General features: G+C 39.6%; 1 protein-coding gene across 1 annotated transcript in view; it reads left to right on the top strand.

Moving 5' to 3' along the window:
* The window catches only part of Ppp2r2b (protein phosphatase 2 regulatory subunit Bbeta), a 282,286-nt gene that overhangs the window by 20,649 nt on the left and 239,900 nt on the right, over positions 1-21,737 (top strand). The gene's annotated exons all lie outside the window — the stretch shown is intronic.

The following is a 21,737-nucleotide window of genomic DNA, read 5'->3' as shown; positions in this document are numbered from 1 at the left end:
GGACTTTCCTACCCGGGCTGGCTTTGAACTGCAATCCTCAGATCTCAGCCTCCTGAGTAGCTAGTATTATAGATGTGAGCCACCGGTGCTTGGCTACTCACTATATTTTTATGGACATCTTCCATTTAATCATGTAATTGGTGAAGTTTTTAATAAGAACATGGTTTATTATTTAAATCCTGAATTGCAGTTGCTAGATGTAAAACTGAGACAACAATAGTGACTTCCTTCTCTGGTTGTTGTGAAGATCAAATGAAACAAAATTTGGACCACAGTTTGTTCTAACCCTGACACGAATTGAGCATTCAATGAGTGATTGATTATTCATTTTTAGTAACTCTAGAGGGCTAAATTCCTTTTTTTTTTTTTTTTTTGCCAGTCCTGGGGCTTGAACTCAAGACCTGGGCACTGTCCCTAAGGTTCTTTTCTTTTGCTCAAGGCTAGCACTCTACCACTTGAGCCACAGTGCCACTTCTGGCTTTTTCTGTTTACGTGGTACTAAGGAATCAAACCCAGGGCTTCATGCATGCTAGGCAAGAACTCTACCACTAAGCCACATTCCTAGCCCCTAAATTTTAATTTTTAAAGTATATTTTCACTAGACCGCAGTGCTTTCTACCTTCTCAATCCCTAGGGTCCAGTATTATTTTCAAAATATACTTAATGTGGGTAAAAGCACAGTATCTAGGATTACAGTTTGTATCTTGCCTCCATCATTCAGTAATTTTATGTCCTTGGACAAATTATTTAACCTCTTTAAATCCAAGTGTCTCATTTATAAGATGAGGACAACAATGCTTAATTTTCATAAGGTTTTTCATAAGGTTATTCTTAAGATAATTTCATAGCATTAAATACAACAGGGTATATGACATTCTCAGGACAGCTCCGTGTATATAATATACAGTATTTGCTAAATAATACTAGGCTTTATTTTCACTAGTATTAGTACAGTTGAAAGTTGTTTTTACTATAAAACAGTGTATTGTGATTCCCCAAGCTAAATATTTGGTGATCTAATATCAATTTAGACTGGTAGTGATTTATTTCTTTTTCTTTTTTTCTGGTTCTGGGACTTGAACTCAGGGCCTGGGCACTGTCCCTGAGGTTTTGTGTTCAAGGTTACTGCTGGTCCTCTACCACTTGAGCCACAGCTCCACTTCCAGCTTTTTTGGTAGATTATTAGAAATGAGAGTCTCCTGGACTTTCCTGCCCACACTGTCTTCAAACCTCAATCCTTAGATCTCAGTCTCCCGAGTAGCTAGGATTATAGGCATGAGCTACAAGTGCCAAGCTAATTTCTCTTGCATAACACATATAATCTCCTGGGTCAAAAATTTTGGAGACTTTAAGCCAACTAGTGCCTTTTCTGAATATGAAATGAAACATTGAGAAAAAACTTATTATTTATGCTAGGTATCACCATTAAGACAGATGTTTAAGTTACTAGCTTTTAGATACTAAAAATAATGATAATATGTTGAGGCTTCCTACTGAAGACTAATTTTACTTTGTTTTAAATGATTCTCATTAACATCCATTAATAATCCAAGGATGTGCCATTTTCATAATTCCTTAGACCTACACAGGGTACTTTGAACAAGTTTGTCATTTTTCATTGTTGTTTTTAGCACTTCTTTTCCTTCTTTAACTATAGCATACATGTATGAACACTTCCAGGCAAAGGGGCTGAGCAGTGGGCGAGCTGCTCCTGCCTCTGAAGACTTGGCCTCTCTCCCACCCCTGAACTATAAAGATTCACTTCATAAAGTCTAGCATCTTACCCACACAGACTTCTCTAGCTCTAGCTATGTCAAGACTGCTCTCCTCACTCTGCAGCTTCCACATATCCCCCAAATGGCTGCAGCAATTGTTTTCAATCGTGAGTGTGCATTGGAGCTACCCTGCCGTGTCTATTAAATATGAATGACTAGGCTCCACTCCTCCCAATTCCGACATAAAGGTCAAAGGTCCTGAGCTCTTTCCTGGGCTTCGCAGTTTCCCTGAAATACTGTTGCCACCACTGCTGTTCTAAAAGCAGCCCCTTGAAGCCACTGCCTACTCCCCCCCCCAGTAAGAAGGGGGTCCACCCGGAAGCTGAGGCACAGAGATTTTATAGGATTGTGTCACCTGTCATCTTTGACAGGCCAGGAGACTGGGGTGGGAGCTGTGGAGAATTTATGTTGCCAGAAGTTGGGGTACCTCTCCTTCCTGGCGTCTGGATCTGAACCCCATGTTTGTCACAGGAGCCAAGGGCGAACCCAAGACAGAATAGTGGCACGATAATGAAGCATGAATTGTCCAGATGAAAACACCTGTGGAAATGAAGGTATCAGTATCATAATTTATACTTCTTGGTAAACTAACAGGAAGGAAATGTGGAGTAGTTCTTACTGCTTCAGAGTTGTTCGCTGAAATCCAAGTAAATTCAAATTTTGTAAAGGTTATTATACATGAGACGTAGTTGGGGTTATAGTTTTGAGAACAAATTTTGACCCAAGTGTACATGGACGTAGTATGCTTTGGCTGATTTTTTAATATTTTCCAGGAGAAAGTGAGAGCTGGCTAGATAAAAGCCTACTTTATTGCTGGTAAAGAGTCATCTCGAACAGTGAACAAGACAGATATATTAATTGTTAGAACAAAGAAAAGGGGTATGAGGTCAGAATATAAAGAAGAGACAATATGGGCATCTTTGTATACAATAAAAAATGAAAAGTTCCACAAAATGCATATTTTTTAAATGAGAAAGGAGACCTAGAATCAACATGCAGGAGAAAAACAAGCACTGCACACCTGAATTAAGTGCATTTATTATGGCACGTGAGTGCCTCTATCATTTGGAGGTAAAGGCACTCAGGTTTGAAGACTTTGGCTGGTTTCTTTATTCAGTTCTTGAAGCCACATGAAGTGAGGGTATTTAGCTTTCACACGTGACAGTTCCTTTGAGTCCTGGAAAACATGATTTAAGGCAAAAGAATTTGTATTGATATAAGGAAGGGAATCATCAGATTGTCCGTTTGACGTGGAGTTTGCAACAGAGCTTGTTAGAGACTGAGACATATCAAAGAGTTTGACATTCACAGAAGAACTACCTTGAAGAGATGGAATAGGGTAAGAAAAGCTCTCAAATAAATATTATATGGCAAATGATATTTCAAAGATGGGTCAAAGGCCAAAAAGGAAAGAAAACAGAGTGCAAGTGTGTGTATGCATAAGCGCATGTCTGTTGTGTGCATGTATTTACATCTACTTTCCATGAGTGTGCAGACAAAAATGTGTCAGGCACTGGTTTATGTCACCTTAGCTTTATGGAGACTTCAAGTGGATCTTCTCTTCCTCCCTACCTCCCTCTTTATCTCCTTCCTTTCCTCCTTCTTTCCCTCACTCCCTCCTTCCCTTCCTTTTTACAGTGCTGGGGATAAAATCCAGTTCCTTGCATGCACTAAGCAGGTGCTCTATCACTGAGCTAGAATCCCAGCGCCCCCCCCCCCAATGATATTTCTTAATGTGCTTTTAAATACGAGGCCAGGGCTTGATTTCAACAAATGCCAATGGTACGCATGATGGTAAGTGTAGTTCAGCTCATCCCTGGTGACCTATTTTAATAAGGGTTTCATGTGTACTGTATTCTGATTTGCCCTTTTAAATTTCTATCAACCATTAACATTTTAATTTGTTCCAATGCATTGAGAGGGTTTGGGTTTTACTTGGTTCATTCTCGATGATGTTATTGTAGAGATAAAACTGGAAACACTTGGAATGGATTTCTAAATCTGAAGTGTTTTGCTTGGCTGTAGCTGATATATATATAAATATATACACACACACACACATATATATATATATATCTATATATATTCTTGAAATTACCAAAAACACCAAATCCCCAAGTAAGACAGCTGAGAGTCAGAATTTCATGAGCTTGTGAGGAAGGATGGCAAGGATCAATACCTGCTTTTTCTAGTGCTTCATTAAATCCAAATGTTTCTGGGAAACCCAGTGCCCTTTCAAATGAAAATGTCTGGTGACTACGAGTATCATGCATTGTTTGTGTAAGGAATACAATGATGTGTGTGAGTTGTAATAGAATGGAAAGTTTCTACACAGTGTCTTTTCACAAGTTTAACCACTTTCCTCTGAATAGAACCCTTCAACATTAGGTTAAGATGGCCTTGGATTTCCAACATGGGATTAAGATGATTTAATAGCCCAATACAACATTAAGCCCTATGTGGCTATCTCTGATTCTCCAAAAATTCACTTTAAGGAGAAACAGTAATTTGATTTGAGATAGAAGAGAGATAGAAAGAGCCTGGCATCCTCTAGTTGTTTATTGAAGACCTACTGAAATAATAAGTTTATATTTGTGGAGCCCTTATTATGTATGCTATAGTTACTCAACATTTACCACCTGTTGAGGTTTAGCAATAACCTTAGTGAAGTAGGTACTGTTACTATGTGTGATGCTTGGGGGGGTTGTCACTTGCTCCAAGTTTCTGGGGAAACAGGCTATGATTTGGAAATTGACAGGTTTGATTTTAAACAAGCTTATATTTTCCATCACTGCTGGATCATTCACAATCTGACTGTTTCAATAGGCAGAGTTAAAAACAACTGATTTGAGAAGGACCTTCAAACTACTTGGAATTGTATGTTGTGTTTGTGCCTGTAGAACTGAGGCATGAGTTGTATGTTGGGTAGCTTGTCCAACTACTCCAGTATAGCCAGTGCAGCTATAGGTGGCTCTTCTGATTAGAAGCTCCTAATTTGGTGGCCTTAGTGTGTTAATAGTCAATAGTGATATTCCCTAGGGGGACTTTTCTTTGAAGCAAGTGAGCATCAGCTGAGAGGTACCAAGAATCACTCCCAAACCTGTTCAAACATCTCTGAAATTGTTATTCACTCCAGGCCCTTTGTACAACTAAGCACCCAATAAAATGGATGCTTGGTGATTGTTCTCAATTCTTTTTTTAAAGAATTTTAGTTCCTAAATATAGATAATCCAAGGTCTCAGTTGGGCATTGTTGAATTCTGGATTACCCAGTTGATATGCATGCATGCAAGCATGCACATGTGTGTGTGTGTGTGTGTGTGTGTGTGTGTGTGTGTGTGTGTGTGTGTATGTTATGTCAGCAGGCTCTCTTCCTGTCAATTGCTCATTTCTGATAATCCTCAGCTTGCTTCCTGCATTTATCTGGATTCTAATCAGCTATTGTGAAGTTAAGATTCTCTGTAGTAGGGATTATTGAGAATCCAAGAGATCACACAATCTTTTGGCACAAACAGTAAGTCTTCGCTACAGAGGGAGTAGCTGATGGTACAGCAGGAGACCCAACAATGACCAAATAATGAACTATTGTGCATCATAGTTCAATTCCAGAGGCTAATTGTTTGTCTGGCTTGACATCAGATAAGGGTGTTTTCCTCTTTGGAAACTTGAATGAGGTAGTGTGAAAGGCAAGACTGTAATTCAGATATCCAGTGAAATGCAGTTTCATATATTAATGGCTACTAATGACCCATAATCAAGCAATGATTTGTTAGATTAAAAGCAATACAACTTGGCTTTTGCTCAGAAGTACAAAGGATGAACAAATGAGTCTTTTTTAAGATACTCTTGGATAGACTGGCTATTCTTTTTGGATATTCTAGCTGGAGTGGGAATGTGACCCTTCGGGACAGCTAGGGTCAATTCTTGAGAATTCTCCAGCTTCCTGACCCCTCTGGCAAGCCTGCAGTCTTAGTCAAAGCAGAATAAGGAGAATACTGCTCATGGAGCCCTTTCTCTGGCTTTTCTTCTTCCTAATCAAGTGACTTTAGGTTTAATTTTCTCCTTCACCTTGACTCTGTTCTCGTACTTCAGCTGACTGATTTCCTTGAAGTGTCAACTATTCATTCAGCAATTATTTAATCCATAATTATTCTGGGCCAATGAAACTCTAAATGCTGTCTTTACTCTCAGTGTTTACTATGATTATCAGTGAGGGAGTCCTCACCCATTCTTTGCAAAATTTATAATCTCATCATTGCTGTCTTTTAAGGTTTTATGTGTTCTTTGTATTACTTATCACTAAAACCAATGAAAAATAACTTCTTGGCATGAATCAGATCCTCTGTCGATTGATGAATCTGTAGAGAACAAAGCACTTCAATCCTTTATGGATGCATCTAAACTAGCCCAAGAAGTTGAGTGGTTATAGTAAATGTAGAAAACCTATGCTTTTCCTATTCAGTTACTTAATTTGAGAACATGAATACATTTAAATCGTAAGAAGCCATGACATTAAAGCATAAAATCCTTTGATTTTTTTCATCGAGCAAAAAGAAAGCACTGATGATGTATACTTTGTACCATGGGTGAATAAGGATACAGGCTATCCCAGAGAGGACTTTGGATCAGGTAAGACCACTGTGTAATAGGGAATGCCCTCTTACACATCACAGAATCTCCTTGTCGGCACACATGACAGTCTGGAATGATTTTATTTACTTGTTTAGCAGCTTGGCTCTCTATGTGAAGGTAAGCTTCAGTCTATCTTGCCCAGTACGCATTTCCTGTCCTACCATGGTGCCAGTAAATAGTGAATGTCCAATAAATTTATTAGAGCTTGCATACCAACAGCAGGACTTGGGAGATTGTGAAATAAAACAAAAATTACCTGACACCAATGATCTTAAGGGGTAGGTCTTGCTAACTGATCAGCACCATACTTGATCCCATCAGGATAGAATATTTTTCATGTTTTCTTATGTTCATATCTACATAATTCATTTCAGCATATTAGCAGCCTATATAATAAATAAAGATCTGTTTATTTCCTTGGAAACTATCAAAGCCTAGCAGTGAGGATTCTTCCATTCATCCCTATGGTAACCAATCAAATCTGTGGTGTGAAATGACATATCCTTCAACTTCCTGAAGAAAGAAAGCTCTCCTGCTCAAGAAGCCTTAACAATAGTGTGGGTGGGTGCTATGCTTGGTTTATATTCATTTTCTCAATAGATATTGGGCATTTACTATATGCCAGGCATGGAGCTAGGTGCTAGGAATATAGTATGACAAAACCCTCTGAGGAAAGACATTCATCAAAGGATAACAAATAGGATTGGAGGTATGGCTCAAGTGGTAGAATGCCAGCATTGAGCAAAAGAGTAAAGGGACAGCACCTAGGCCTTAAGTTCAAGTCCCAGTGCCAGCATTCTCTCTCTCTCTCTCTCTCTCTTTCTCTCTCTCTCTCAGACACAGAATTATTCTCTCTTCAATGCAAAGACAGCATTGGAATAATTAATATATTTTTTAATCAGAAAGGAGTGGACAAGAAAGAGAAATTGAGAGGATGACTATGATCAGAGTATATGAAACATCCATAAGGAAATACCACAATAGAACCCACCACATAGTACACTTAACATGCACTAATAAAAACATCAGGAGAAACTTTAGGTAAAAAGTTAAAAGGGGGAAAAAAGAGAATAGATTGGAAAAGGTGTGGAGACAAGTGATTTGTTCATAATTCACTGACATAGATGTACATAATATATTCTCAGGTAATTCAGTCCCTGTCTAAAGCATGAGCCTTTGTAAAAGAATCAAGATGAGCTCCTTCTGTATTTAAACCGCTTCATATTTCCTGTGTCATGCACACACACTTATCCAGACATAAATTAGCATCATTAATGCTGGCTGTCATGTTAGAGCCCAGTCCCCCTTCCAGCAGGTGCCACACTTAACACCTTTCCTTTGTACTTTACCCTCTGCCTTCAAAGCCCACTCACAGCTCCCCCTCCCAGAAATGTGAGATTGGTTTTTCTGCAGTGCTATTAGACTGATCCTCCACTTAGAGTCTAATCTGCCACGGCTTTGTGCCTGTTTGTCAGGAACTTGGAAAATATATTAAGACATGGCACAGAGTGGAAGCTCTGTTTTGACAATGATTATGCCTATTATCTATTTTAATAAATGTAAATTGCTGTGGAGAAACAAACCATTTTATGCCACTTGAATCCTTTGCAGGGAAGCCTGAACCTTTCTGCATGGCTTAGACCTATTACTGTCATTTTCCCTTCACTGAGTTGGATGAAAACACCACATAAATGAGAACCTTTGTTAGTGCATCCTCTTGTACTGTTGCCCTAATAAGTTGTTGTGATATCACACTTTTGGAAATCCACATTTTGTAGCATTTGCAAATGTATCTGAGAACTGAGATTATGGAGTAGGCTTAATCGCAAATCAACTTGGATGTGCCCGGCACTGTGGTTGGGCTGTATTCAGACTATAAAAAGCTCACAATTTCATTCTCACTCTTAGGGTAGGGACTTACAGATGAGCAAAGGGAAGTTGGGATGACCCATGAGATGATGGATTGTAGTTGGAGTCATAGTGTATAGACACAGGTGATCACACAGAGAAACATTTATATACATACACATAGGTTGTAGACACAAGTGTATTTATGGGACAGCTGAGTGCAAAGATGTGACGCCATACTAGCAATATGCACAGCTAACATCCTGACTTCCATTTCTGAAACCGTTCTCCAGTGAAAGAAACTGAGTTCCTGCAAGCCAAAGTCTCTGATGTTATTACAGAAGAAGGAAATGAAATGAGCCTGGAGTCTCCTAGCTACAAAATAAGGAAATGTTGGGGAAAAACAAAACAAAACAACTTAGTTTGACAATGTCATCATAAAAAGACAAAGAGCCAATTAGAAGAACCCAAAGACCAAAGTACAGCAGATTGAACAACAACACAAGTAGCACCAGAATGTTTCCCAAACACAAAATAAATATCCATACTAATGTGAGAGAAGAAAATATCCCATGTACAAGAATTCCAAATTAATTGTACAGGTGACACAGTGAATGGGTTCAGCTCACGTTCCTTAAGTTTAGGCAAGTAGTTGTACAAAGAGGCTTCACTTCATTATGTTGGATTATGAATACAATGTCTTGATCATCATTCATATGACTGCTTAAGAGTGCAGAAAGGAGAAGGGAGATAATTTACAGTGGAGAGACCTGACTAGAGGTTCATCAGCCAAGTGATCAAGGTCATTAAGTAACGTTGACAGTGGGTCCCTTTGATTGATAGCTTTGTAGTCTTCAACCATGACAAAATCAAGCCAAGGAAAGGCATCCTATAATATACCTGACTGATATTCCTCAAAGCTGTCAAGATCAAAAGCAAGGAAAGTCTAATGAAAGTCTTACAGATGAGAGGAGCCTTGGGAGACATGAGAAGTGTAATATAAATGTGGTTCTAGAAGAGAGGAAAGAACGTTAGCTAAAAACTAAAGAAATTGAAATAGACAATGAGTCAACGTTGTATCAGCCAATGACTGGTTCATTAATTATATCTAATGTACACTGTCACATCAGATGTCCATAATAGAAAAAATCTACAAGTACCTAAGAATTCTTACATACCTTCTAAGAATTTGTATATGACCTCTTTACTCTGTCAATCTAAAACATTTTTATAAATATGTTAGTAAACTGAAGAATAAGAAGTGACAGGCTGGGTTGAGAAGCAATGGTAATGTAAGCGAGAGAAAGGTGCACAGACAGAGGTATTTAGGGCATCTAATAGGGCTTTCAGATCCTGACTGCACTACTGTGAGAAGGTGAATTAATGTTGCTGCCTTATGTTTTCTTGTTTCTAAGATGATGAGAAAACCTACTATGGTAGGTTTTATTGACTTGTGAGTCAATGCAGGCTGTGAAGTCAAACCTCAGGGGGTTCAAAGCTCCAAACCTATCTGGGCTTCAGTTGCTATCAGCAAATGGAGTAATAATACCAACCCCAGAAATTTGCTGAGAACTGGAATAATAGATGTGAAGGGCTGAGAGCAAAACTGAGCATCTAGTGCCTCATTAAATAGGAGCTTTAACCATTGCTGTTGTTATTGTCATCTCTCCTTCCTCCTCTAGAACTTTAACTCAGGGCCTAGGCACTGTCCCAGAGTTTTTTTTCTCAAGGCTGATGTTCTACCACTTGAACCACAGCTCCACTTCCAGCTTTTTGGTAATTAATTGGAGATAATCTCACAGACTTTCCTGCCAGGGATTGGCTTTGAACCATGATCCTCAGATCTCAGCCTCCTGAGTAGCTAGGATTACAGGTATGCGCTAACAGAGCCTGGCTATTAATATTGATAGTATATATTGTGCTATTATATTAGTATATTTTACTACATTAAAATATAGTTTCAAGCTGGCAAATAGCTGTAATTCTAGCATTCTGGCAACTAAATAGGAAAGATTGAGCATTTGAGGCCAGTGTGGACTACTCAGTGAGCGTGAGGCCTCTTTTCTTTCTCTTGTCTTGCTCCTGTCTTTCTCCTTCTCCTTCTCCTCTTCTCTCTCTTTGCGGTATTTTTAGTAGATAGTCAAATTCATGAAATATATGCAGTTTTTTTTTCATTTCACGTTTTCAAGTCCCAGTGTGTATTTTGTTTATGTCACACACATTTCAGATGAGTCTCTTTTCAAATGTGTTGTGGTGACATGTGGCTAGCAGATGCTTTGAAGGAAGTTAGTGAGCATGCACATGGCAAGCACGATTTAGTATATGATACTCCGGTTACTTCTTTCACTTGTAAGTACCCACTCAATGGTGGTAGTGCAGCTATTACACCAACCTTAGCTCTTGTTCACACATTGGAGTTCTAGCTGTGATCTGAGCATACAGAGTGTCTTTGTTCTTCAAGGAGATTACATGTGTGTAGAGGAGATAGATAACAACAAAACAACCCAGCTAATCAACATAATGCTGGGATGGAAACCATCATGAATACACATGGTTATGTGGCTGCAGTGGAGGTGACCTGAAGTGAGAGAGGGAAAAAAAATTGAAAAGGAGTCAGTCACCCAAAGAATTGTGGAAAGTAGAGGAGAGAGAGACCCGAGGCCTGGGGCAGGCTAAAGATTCAAGGTGTGGCTAAAGCCTAGCAAGGAAGGGAGAGGGGGCCATCAGAGGAGCCCACGGAGGTAGGCATGAACCAGATCTCACAGCACTTTGTAAGTGATGGTATGAAGTTGCAGTATGAGTCTAAGCACTCTGAAGTCTACTAAAAGGTGTGTGAGAAAGGACTTATTCATTAAGAACATTGCTTGAACTCTGGGCTTGGGCGCTGTCCTTGTGCTCTTCAGCTCAAGGCGAGCACTCCACCGCTTGAGCCACAGCACCACTTCCAGTTTTCTAGCGGTTTATTGGAGATAAGAGTCTCAGAAACTTTCCTGCCCCAGGCTGGCTTTGAACCACAATCCTCAGATCTCAGCGTCCTGCGCAGCTAGGATTACAGGGGTGAGCCACCGGCGCCCAGCTGAAAAATAAATTTTAAAAATTATATTCTGCATAACTACAGGATTTTAATGAATGCTGGGATAAAGTACTAAAAGTTATGGGAAGACAATATCATCCATAGGTGCCAAGTTCTGGATAGACGTGCAGGTGCTAAACCCAGCTGGCTTCCTTGGGGCAGACACACATGCTGATGAGGACTAGATCCTAGTCCTGAATGGCACCTGCAGTTTACTCCAAACATTAAGTTTTGTAAAATGAAGCTAGGTATGTAGGTCTTCTACCATACCTGTGATGGCTGTTTTTTCCCCATGGGTGATTGGAAGTTGCTGCATTGAATACATTTCAGTGCCCAGGGACACAGACCAGGGGCCCTGCAATTGTTTATTTGGCACCCAGGGAGGCTAAGAGAGAAGATAGCAACCTCTTACTTGTCTGGCAATTGGAAATATTTCCATATATGTATTTTTTAATGTCCTAGTCATCACATCTCCGTATCATAGATGAAGTAAGCAGAACCATCTCCAAATTATGGAAGGACAAATTGAGTCTTTGAGAAATGCATATTGATTATATATTTGGACTTGTGCCTTTGTCCTGTGGTGTGAGAGGTCACCAGTGGTCTCCAATCTGACATAGATCTGATCCAAGTCCCCTCTCTGAGGAATGTATGCAATCAAGTCTGAGCTCATTTCTCTTGAGACTTGAAACCTAATATCTTGTATTCTCTCAGGGTGAGGCAATTGTATAATCTCCCTTCTTGTTAAGACAATTGGATTAAAAGCTCTAAAGTCACTGGGTCTGTGTATTTCTCCTCCTGTGTTTAGTAGATGACAGAATGTCTTTGGGTTACAAATAGGTGTTAGTCCTAATTGACTGGTCCCGATGAGGGGTGATTTGTAAGCCCTGGAACAGAAGGTCTGCACTAAAAATTGTCTTAATATAATTTACTTATTAGAAAGTTTGTCTCGTGCATTTTCACTACTTTGCATTGGGTTATTAGCAGGTAATAAACACTGAAATAGTTAATTAATTTTTTCCTCGAATTAATGCTTAGAATGTAGCTGTTAGGAAATGACATAAGTTGCAAGTGAACCCTGGAAGATTTAGAATGTAGGTTCTTTAAAAAAGTCTTTTAGTATTTGAATAGCATGTATTAGTTACACGAAGATATGTTTCACTGTGATATTTCCGTATATCTGTGTATACCCCATCACTCTTTGTCTTAACTCCCCCTATTCTTTTTCAGTTGTTGTTTTTTTTTTGGTCAGAGTTTGAACTTGTGGTCTCATGCTTGTTTGGCTGGTGCTCTACCCCTTGAGCCATGCCTCCAACTGTGTACTTTTTTTGGGGTCCAGTCATGGGACCTGAACTCTGGGCCTGGGCGCTGTCCCTCAGCTCTTCAGCTCATGGCTAGTGCTCTACCACTTGAGCCACAGCGCCACTTCCGGCTTTTTTCTTTTTGCTTATGTGGTGCTGAGGAATCGAACCCAGGGCCTCAGGCATGCAAGGCAAGCGCTCTACCACTGAGCCACCTTCCCAGCCCCCAACTGTGTACTTTTGCTGATTATTTTTAGATGAAATTACGTGGACTTTTTGCTGCAGATAGCTTCAAACCGCAATCCTATGATCCCAACCTTCTGAACAGCTAGGATTCCAGGCATGACTCAGGCACTATCTCCTGGCTGTTCTAAGTAATTTAATTCTATTGTCCTTTTATCATACATGTGTATGAAGCACTTCAATAGCATTCACCCCTCTTTGCCCTCTTCCTTCCTACTGGTTCTCACTCCCGAACAAGTCCCCATTTTACACTTGCATTGCTCTTATTTGCTTTTCAGCTCTACATTTGGCATATCTGTTTTAGCTTGATTTATTTTTCGCTTAGCACGGTAATCTCCAGTTCCATCTATTTTCCTGCAAACACACAGTTTCAGGTCCTTAAGCCTTTGGAGGATTTTGAGAGGCATGATTGAACCCTTTGAGAATTTGACTCCTGTACCAGGCTCCTCTGTACAAGGGGGGAAAGCTAGGAAATCCATAACCTATCACAAATTCCTGAAAGATCAGAGGGATTGTAGTTTCCTAGGACATTTATTCCCTAAGAGGTGATGAAGAATTTCTTGTTGTGAAGAATGAGAAGACTCAAGTGAGCGAACAAGCAGGGTTTAGTGAAAGATACATATGTGGGAAGGGGAATGTGTTGTATTTCATTCTGGTGATGGAATGTGGTGGTTCTGGCATCACAGATGCAGAGCTAGGGAGTGTGGATATACCCCTATCTTAGAGGGCTCACCTCTGAAGTTCTCCCAGTCCATAGGACGGAGAATCTTAAGCGCTTTGGGAAATCCAAGCTGCTGCCTGACTTGATTCCACTTCTGCTAGCAGGAGGGGCCTCACCTCTGTCTGAGTTGTGTCCCCTTTTACCTAAAAGGATGTTTAGAAGGTAAAGATAGGCCGGTTGCCCTAACCAGGAAGTGCCAGTGGTGCCTTTATCCTGGAATAATCTAGCTCCCTCCTTTCTTCTTCCTTTCCTTTCTCCCAAGTAGTAGGGCCAGGGAGAGCAAAGCCAGCTGGGCTAAGCAGCTCCTTTGAGAGCTCTACAATGATTAAAAAAAAAACAAAAAAAAAAAACGGTTATCTTTTACCCAAGAGTAGTTGATGTTATCTTTTAGATGAACTAGAGCCCAGGTAAAATTAGTTCTTGTGAATAGTGGAGTTCTGAGAACACTAAATGCATTCAGAAAGAGCCAGGGACATTATTTCAGCCCAACAGCTGCTTGGAGTTTTGATGTATTTGTTCCTTAAGTACACTGAGTAGTTTTCCCTAAACCTCACAAGTCTCAGCCCAAATACCACTGCCCTTCTCAAAATGCTTCTTGACTACATCATCTCTGAATCTCGGCATCCTGTTTATAACACAATGCAGAGAATATGGAACTCTTGACACTATTGTTCAGTGCATGTTTGTTTTATTGTCCTAGGCTAGTTTTCTTCTCCATACCCCAGCTAAACCCAGTGGAGGTAAGTCATATCAGATCAGAGACACATTTGTTTCTCTTATTACACTCATCTTGAACAACATCTTATACATTATAAGAGATGAATAGATGATTTTGAATGAATAGTTCTGATATTTCCTCATCCTTTACACCATCCTTGCTGGATAGCAATTAAAAAGAAACTGTTTATATCTTGTTTTAATAAAACAAATTGGTGGCCAAAGAGGACTATTTAAAAGTTTAAGATCTGAGACAGTCTTTTGAAGCCTCGCTATGAACCTCCAAAACACTTGGACTATTTTAAGAGTGTAGATTCATAGAACAAAACAATAAATATTGTTTTGTTTTTGCTAGTGATACAGTACAGCTATGCTTTTAATTCACTACCTTGACTTAGAAGAGAGATTAATTTGATCTAAAGTTGAAGCAAGATTTGGTCAGCAATTACTATATTCTTAGTTCTGGGCTTTATACATTTCTGTATGTTATCCTTTAAATGATCAAGCAAGCCATGCAAATAGTAATGTAATTTTCTTTGGCAAAGAGTATAAAAATAGATTCTAAGAGGTAACTTGAACTGCAGAGCTCTGGGATGGCAAAATGACTGGCACAGAGGTGTCATTGCTGTGTTTATGCAAGGGTACTCAGGCAGTGTTGATCAAATCCAAGTTAAAGCCCAAAGCTGTTGGTACTTGATGCCCAACCTCTTTCCTCTACTGCCTCTCCTCAAAATAGAAAAAAAACAGAATCCACATTATTAGCTCTCCATTTTAGCTCTTTAAATTCAGGCTAAACAACACTCAAGTTTGCAACATTTGGCCCCAAATGTTATTTTCCTCTGTCTGTACTATTTGCCCAGAGATGATGCTAAAGATAAACTCGACTTCCTGGCAGCATCTCAGAATGATTGTGTGAGAACGAGCTCTTCTGCTCTTCCTGATGCCTGGAGGAGGCAAAAATAAACGTTTGGAAAGAAGAGCGAATAATATCACAGAAATGATGACACTGTGAGTTCAGTTCCATGCCTCACAGCACCCCCCAGGAGCAGGGGTGGGAGGGGCGGTGACTAGCCAAGATGTCAGCGAATTAGAAGCTTATCAGGTTTGGTTTTGTTTTTTATCATCCTAGTTTTCAGATGTGTTTTCAGTATAATCCTGGCTCACCAAGTGGCTGGTGATTGCTTAACAGGGTCGACAGATTTGAAGAGTCTTAAAATCTTAAATAAAATGAGTATTTGGGTTTGTTGTTGCTGCTGCTGCTGTTTGTTGGTCCTGGGGTTTGAACTCTATGCCTGGTTACTTGTCCCTGAGCTCTTTTGGTTTGAGGCTAGCACTCTACTACTTGAGCCACAGCACCACTTCTGGCAGTTTATGTAATTAATTGGAGATAAGAGTCTTACAGACTTTGCTACCCAGGCTGGCTTTGAACCACGATCCTCAGATCTCAGCTTCCTGAGTAGGTAGGATTACAGGCATGAGCCACTGGTGTCTGGCTGAGTATTCAGCTTTTTAAGTACAAGTCTTGGTTCTTATACTCCCAGATGACATAGGTATATGATCTTTAATCTTTTAAAGAATCATGCCTATGATTTAGAATTTTCTTCCTTCTTTCCTTCCTTCTTTCCTTCTTTCCGTGCTGGCATTTGAACTAAGGGCCTTGCACTGGCTAGGAAAGCACTCTACCTCTTGGACCACACCCCAAGTATTCTTTGCCTCTTTTATTTTTCAAATAATGTATTTTGAGTATGTCCAGACTGACAGCGGTCCACCCATTGGCATTTTCCACATGGCAAAGATGATAGACCCTGGTCACCTTGTTTAGCTGTAGATAGATTGCGGTTCTCATGTTTATGCCTGGACCAGAATTGAACCCTTATCCTCCCAATTCCCACCCCTCAAGTAGCTCAGATTATAGGAGTAAACCATTTGCCCCTGGCTTAAATCCTTACTTTTTTGGCCCAGTGTAGCCTAAATTGTCTGCTATTCCCACAAGCTCAATTAGACTAGACATGTGATATCTAAGTGAAGATGAATATTCTGCAGGGCACAATTGCATCCTGCTCCTAACTAATTGAAGTTATTGAGCAGGAGACTGGACATGAGTATGTGGAAGAATCTTCTGGTGTCCAGCCACTCAAAGAAGCAAGGAACTCCCTTGACAGTTGATCTTCTCACACAGATGACATGGAATTGAGTGCCCTGCCCTTCAGTTACCAGCTATCAAGGGTTCACACTTCGCAAAACATGTTAGAGGCTGTGGAGAGGAAGAGTGGACTGAGCCTCTGATCCCTTTCTCACCAGAGTGTCTCTACTCCTCCCTTCCCCACGTGTATCTTGTCTTGGAAGCTGATATTTTGCTTTTCTTACTTTTTTGAAGGAAATCTTGTCAGGAGAAAGAGAAAATGGAGGTTCATAAGACAATATAAAAGAACGGTTTAAGATTTATTAAGCAAGTTAGTATTTGTTAGTCACAGCCATGTTATTATGTGGCTTCCTTGGGTCTCTGCTAGACTCACTCTTGTGTCTGGCCCAGCCAGTGTTTTGTTTTTCATTAATTCTTTTAATAGATAACGACATCTTTAATACTATAGGATGGGTGAATATTAAGCTAACTGGTAGGAAGAAGAAAACAGAACTTACTAGGGGGTCATAAAATACCAAGAAGAAAGACATTCTTATTGCCCAAGGCATGGTTCAAGTGATAAAGCATCAGCCTAGCAAGTGTGAGAGTATGAGTTCAAGCCCCAGTACTGCCAAACGACACTGTTACTGTAGTATGGGACATGGTGATAGAGAACAAAGGTCCCCCAGGAGGCTGGTTAGACATTCAGATCCCTCAGAAGTCAACTTGTCTGGTTCTCTTCCATGTTTTGCCATTTTAGAAGTTCCTTCTTTGCCCATCCTAAAATTGTGTTATCCATTAAGGTAGCCACTGTGGTGTACTTAGAATGTGGCCATTTTATTTGAGATGCTCTTTATGGGTAAAATACTTGACAGACAAAAATAAATAGCATTATTTTCTGCTCTTATATAATAAGTGCGGAAATAAATTTTTGCAAAATCCTCAAGATCACCTTTTATGCTTATTTCTGAAATCCAGTTTGAGAACACAATCCAAAGGCTTTGATCTTTCAGAAAAATATGTGTTTGGTTTTATATGTTGTTAGGGCACCAATTAGGGGTCTGGACCTTAAAAATTAAAGCTAGGTTGAACAAGTGAGTTTTTATAGCCAAATCAAACTCAAAAAGGGTTTGAAATGATTCAGTGTGCTGTAAATTCAGTGTAAAGGCACTCACAAATTTTACCTCTTGCTTTACATAGAACATTCTCAGTTCTATTCAGCTACTAGCTACCCATTATTACCTTAGTAAAGTCACCTATCCTGTCAAAATACCATGTTCTCCTCTGAATAAACCATGAATAATAATAGGATTTATCTATATGGATTATGAAAATAAAAGGATTATATACTGTCTATAAAGAGGACAAGCTCATTGTGTGTACTCAATGTTATCTGTTTTCTATTATTAAAAAGACAAGTCAAGCCGGGCGCTGGTGGCTCACGCCTGTAATCCTAGCTACTCAGGAGGCTGAGATCTGAGGATCGCGGTTCAAAGCCAGCCCGGGCAAGAAAGACCGTGAGACTCCTATCTCCAATAAACCACCAGAAAACCGGAAGTCGCGCTGCAGCTCAAGTGGTAGAGCGCTTGCCTTGAGCTGAAGAGCTGAGGGACAGCGCCCAGGCCCAGAGTTCAAGCCCCACGACTGACAAAAAAAAAAAAAAAAGACAAGTCATTTGCCACAGATAAAAACTATCCTTTTTCAAATTCAAGAGATAATAGAATTATACACACCCAGGGAATCACTAGACAGTTGGTTATTATAACTGGTGAAATGGTAGGCCCATTTTGCCAAGGATGTTTTAGAACCACATGGTTAAAAGTATATGATATAGGTGATAGTGGTAGTCCATTTCTTAATGGTAAAGAAAGAAACTGATTCATCAAATGAGTCATCTCTAATTTCCCTGAAGTATTATATGAACACAAATACAATGCTGCATGTTGACTATTATTTGGTTTCTGAACATCAACTATTGATAGGGACAAAGGAGATCAATATTAATAAATGCCTGATGATTTCAGCTGTGAGGTTGAGGGTTAGGAAGGGAGGAGGGAACAGGAGGGTGGGTACAGAGAAATAGGGCCTGCCTACTGGAGCACTCTGCAATCTGTCTCATTTCTTCCTCTTCACCAGAGCTTAATGTAAAAATGGGAGAGAATGGAGAAACTGCTCCAATTTCCCACAGTAGGTGAGGTGTCAAGATTTCATAACCGTTGAATGCCCTGAAATCAGACACTGCCTTGTCACATTGAAGGCAGAGCCTAGGTGGGAAATGCTGTTTCCATTGCCAACATTTAATGTCATACAGGGAATTCCCTATGAAGGTCCCCACAGGTTTTCTTTCAAGTCTAAGGTCTTTGCTTGCTTAGGTCCTTGTGTGTATTCTTGCTATGGCTGAAGAAAGGCTTAAGGGTAACAATGAAATTGTTTGCTACTTAGTAAAGCTTCTTGGAGGCAGAATTAGCCAGGTTAAATCTCCCAGCTTCTTAGGGAAGTAGATTCAAAGCCCTCTGCAGGAGATGCTCACTCACAAGTTTAAGGTGTTCTGTTTGACAATAAGCTTGATAACATTGCCCTTGAAGGCATTTTGAAGGGATGAGCTAATTTGAGGGAAAAAAATGCTAGAAACGAATTAAAAAGTGGGAATATCTGATAGAAGGATCATTTTAAATTGTTGTCTTTAATATTAACAAAAGTATGAAATACAGCCCCTAGTGAAATGAGAGTATTGTAGAAAAACCATCATATGGATGTGGAGACTTACAGTAGGATGATAGACAAATGATGCTATTAGTCAATTATAACATGCATGTTCACTGGCTTAGCATGAAAGAGACATGAAATACAGTTTGCTGTGGTTCTAGTACTATGGTACAACCTTACATATATTTTCATATTGAAGTCTAATCACCTTTATTAAGTGGATATGATTTTGAAGGTGAAATTATCAAACTAATTTTCACATAGAAATTAGTTCGTAGGGGGAGGATGGGAAGGATGGGAAGGGGAAACAAAGGAGGAGGCTACAATGCTTGATAATAAATGTACTCATTATCTTGCCCGTGTAATTGTAACCCCTCTGTACAGTACTTTCACAATAAAAAAAATAAAAATAAAAAAATTAATTCATGTCTCATGGTGAATATAACAAGTATATGGCATTACTTTCTTTGTATGCTAGTACTAGGGCTTGAACTCAGGGCCTAGGCACTATTCCTTAGCCTTTTTTTTTTTGCTCAAGGCTGGTGCTCAACCACTTAAACCACAACTATACTTCTGGCTTTTGCTGGTTAATTAGAGATAAATCTGATGGACTTTCTTGCCCAAGCTGGCTTCTAACAATGATTCTCAGACCTCAGCTGCCTGAGTAGCCCAGCAAGTTCTTATATTCTTGTAAATATGATTGATAGTTATTTTACAGATGAGGAAGCTGATAAAGATTCATCAAGGTCTGACACTTGTAATTCAAAGCCAATTATCCCTAACATTAGAAATACTTTGCATATAGAAGTACAACAAAGGCAAAATATTAAAAGATAAAAAGTTAGCCAGGCATTGGTGGTTCATGCCTGTAATCCTACTCAGGAGGCTGAGATCTGAGGATTGGAGTTCAAAACCAACCCAAGCAGGAAAGTCCCTGAGACTCTTATCTCCAATAAGCCACCAGAAAACCAGAAGTGGTGCTGTGGCTCAAGTGGTAGAGTGTTCACTTTGAGCTGAAGAGCCCAGAGTTCAAGCCCCACGACCAAAAAAATCAACAAAAAGATAAGTTAATATAAAAATTAATGTAGTATATATTAATATAAAAATTAAAAGAGAAAGAAATTTCAATTTGGGTCTTGAGTCAATACCAGACACTGCACTGTATGTGTTGCATAAAATCTCTTACAAGGTCCCTGAAATCCTTTGTTACGTGATAGGACATGGGTTCTTGGATGTTTCTGCCTGCCTGCCTGTACTGATAATTTTGTATGGCCAGTGAATGATGTTACAAATATTCAAGTGGCCTTTGGTAGAGAAAAGGCTTCTCACCATAAAACCTCACAATCCACTGGAAAAACAGAGGTCCCCCTAAATTAAGATAGACAAAATTTGACCTGAATTCAGCATGTCTCTAGGCTACACTATTAGCTGGCTTTCTTACAATTAAATAGATGACTATCATGTTTAGGAATGTTTTTGATTTTTTTGAAAAATGGTCCTCTGTACAAAGGGTAATTACAACTAGATGTTCATTGTGTAGACTCTTGGTTCTTTGGGTAGTCTGAGACATGCTGGATTTCTTATCCATGATTATAAACCTGTCATATTTGTATATTTGCTGCTTTCACCTAAGGCAGTTTTATTTTACTTTCCAAATCTTACTGCCTCTAGATGAAACAGATCACACATTCTTAACACTACTGCCCTTCCCCCTCGCCTCTCCACCTCAATTGCTAGGAGCCACATTGAAGAGTGAGAACAGAGTGGTCATCTCAGCCAGGCAGCTTAAATGTACCTCTTCCTCTTAACTTGTGCTTGACTTCACAAGTACATGGCCAGTCTACCCGTGTTACAGACTAGGCAAGACAAGATGGCCCTTCTCTATTTCTTATTGTTTTCCGTTACACACAAGAATTCCTATTATTCTGTTTTTAAAAACATAACCCCACATTTTTGCAAGTTAAAAATGGACTTTTACCCAAGCTCTATTTAGTCATTCAGTTCAGTGAGAAATCACATATCAAGGTATCACACACTCCCATTCACCAACCAGAGTGTTTTTTTTTTTTTTCAAAGTAGGTGGTTAACTTTGGAATGCAATATGGAGGTTCCTCAAAAGACTACACATAGAGCTCCCCTGTGACCCAGCAATCCTACTTTTGGGCAGTTACCCAAATAATTACAAACAAGGCCATACTAAAGCTACCAGCACGACTATGTTTATCACAGCATTATTCACCATACCTAAGATATGGAACCAACCCAGATGACCCTCAGCAGATGAATGAATCAAGAAAATGTTTACACACACACACACACACACACACACACACACATACACACACACACACACACACACACACACACACAATGGAATTCTATGACTCCATCAGAAAGAATGACATTGCCTCATTTGTTAGAAAATGGAAAGACTTGGAAAAAATTATATTAAGTGAAGTAAGCCAGGCCCAAAGAAACATAGGTCCCATGGTTTCCCTTATTTGCAATAACTATTATATGTCTAGGACAAGCAGAAAAAGTCAAAAGCTATGTACATATGACCATACAAGATGATGCTAAGCAAAATGAACCCCAAGATA

This window comes from Dipodomys spectabilis, unplaced genomic scaffold, assembly GCF_019054845.1.
Source record: "Dipodomys spectabilis isolate Male_0828 unplaced genomic scaffold, ASM1905484v1 ptg000147l, whole genome shotgun sequence".
NCBI classification, from domain to species: Eukaryota; Metazoa; Chordata; class Mammalia; order Rodentia; family Heteromyidae; genus Dipodomys; species Dipodomys spectabilis.
The sequence above is the reverse complement of the archived record's forward strand: the minus strand, read 5'-3'. Positions and strand labels throughout refer to the sequence as shown.